The following is a 2,224-nucleotide window of genomic DNA, read 5'->3' as shown; positions in this document are numbered from 1 at the left end:
ACAAACTGACAGTCAGAGAGACAAGAGGAGAGACAAATCTACAGTCAGAGAGACAAGAGGAGAGACAAACCTACAGTCTGAGAGACCAGAGGAGAGACAAACCGACAGTCAGAGAGACAAGAGGAGAGACAAACCTACAGTCTGAGAGACCAGAGGAGAGACAAACCGACAGTCAGAGAGACAAGAGGAGAGACAAACCTACAGTCAGAGAGACCAGAGGAGAGACAAGCCGACAGTCAGAGAGACAAGAGGAGAGACAAACCTACAGTCAGAGAGACAAGAGGAGAGACAAACCTACAGTCTGAGAGACCAGAGGAGAAACAAATCTACAGTCAGAGAGACAAGAGGAGAGACAAACCGACAGTCAGAGAGACAAGAGGAGAGACAAACCTACGGTCAGCATTTTACATTTACATTTGGGGACGAAACTTATGTCAGGGAAAATGTTCCAGTCAGGATCAATGTGACCTCAGGCAGAATCCTGACTTAACTGATCTGCCTGAATGAAACTCTTACCCTAGGCAGAATCCTGACTTAACTGATCTGCCTGAATGAAACTCTTACCTCAGGCAGAATCTTCACTTAACTGATTCTCCCTGAATTAAACTCTTACCCCAGGCAGAATCCTGACTTAACTGATTCTCCCTGAATTAAACTCTTACCCCAGGCAGAATCCTGACTTAACTGATTCTCCCTGAATGAAACTCTTACCCCAGACACAATCTTCACTTAAGATGGTTTAAGCTTAAGTATGCAGATGTGGTCAAATCTATTGGCACCCTTGCACGATTCACTATTCCTTCTAAAAGAAGTTACAATTGAAAAAACTATCGATGTTTAAACTTGTATTTGTTTGATTGACAACTGTACAGGACCATAAAAAAATACTTTAACTGAAATGGAGATTTTTCACTTCAATGCCAAAAATGACCTGGAACAAATTATTCAAAATTCGAATGAATTTGGTTGGAGGCAAATGATTCTCGGCAATTGTAATTTATCTCACCTGTGTTAAGTTGCAAGGGCCTACAGGGTAAAAAAAAAGCCATTCAACCAGTTTGAAAGAGAAAACAGAAAATTCTGATCCATTGCGCTCCATTGTAAAGTGCATGGGTGCCAATACATTTGACTGCATCTGTAGCGTAGGCCTTGGCTGTGATTCCCTTTGTTAGATGGAAGAGAAAAACTCCATACATTCCATTCCTGAAGAAAAAAAACGCATTGAGATTTGAAACTTGAGAGAGAGAAAGCATTGAGACTTGAGAGAGAGGGTTCAAGCCAACCCCCAGCTGACCCTTACTGCAGCAGTGAAATGAAGATGGAGGGGGGGGGGGGGGTTGATGGGGGGTAATTATGAACTATTAGAAGTGCTAGCTCTTCATTTTCCACTGAGACCAGGACCTAGTGAACTCTGTCACCCAAGGCATTCCTCACAGCCGTGTCAGAAAGAGGGTGTGTCCCGAATGACACCCTATGTGGCTTTGGTCAAAAGTAGTGCACTATACTGTATAGGGAATAGGTTGCCATTTGGAATGCACCCAGAGCGTGTATGTCAGAGTCAGGACAAAAAGACTTTCAGGAGAGCTGATGCCTGGATTTTATGAGGTCTTATGTGGTCTTATGAGGAGAGCTGGGTTGGTTGGTAAACTCCTTGGTATTTGCTAATGGTTTTTTATTAGGATCCCTAGTAGCTGTTGCAAAAGCAGCAGCTACTCTTCCTGGAGTCCGCACAAAACATGAAACATGACATAATACAGAACATTAATAGATAAGAACAGCTCCTGGACAGAACTACATACATTTTTTTTGTAAAGGCACACGTAGTCTACATATCAGTACATACACACAAACTATCTTGGTCAAATATGGGAGAGGCGTTGTACTGTGAGGTGTTGCTTTATCTGTTTTTTTTTAACCAGGTTTGCTGTTCATTTGAGCAATATGAGATGGAACAAAGTTCCATGCAATAATGGCTCTAAATAATATTGTACGCTTTCTTGAATTTGTTCTGGATTTGGGGACTGTGAAATGACCTCTGGTGGCATGTCTGGTGGGGTAAGTGTGTGTGTCAGAGCTGTGTGTAAGTTGACTATGCAAACAATTTGGGATTTCAACACAGTGATGCAGTCAGTCTCTCCTAAACTCTTAGCCAAGAGAGACTGGCATGCATAGTATTTATATCAGCCCTCTGATTACAATGAACAGCAAGACATGCCGCTCTGTT

Source organism: Oncorhynchus gorbuscha, linkage group LG09 (genome assembly GCF_021184085.1).
Source record: "Oncorhynchus gorbuscha isolate QuinsamMale2020 ecotype Even-year linkage group LG09, OgorEven_v1.0, whole genome shotgun sequence".
Classification (NCBI taxonomy): domain Eukaryota; kingdom Metazoa; phylum Chordata; class Actinopteri; order Salmoniformes; family Salmonidae; genus Oncorhynchus; species Oncorhynchus gorbuscha.
Note: the sequence above shows the minus strand (reverse complement) of the source record.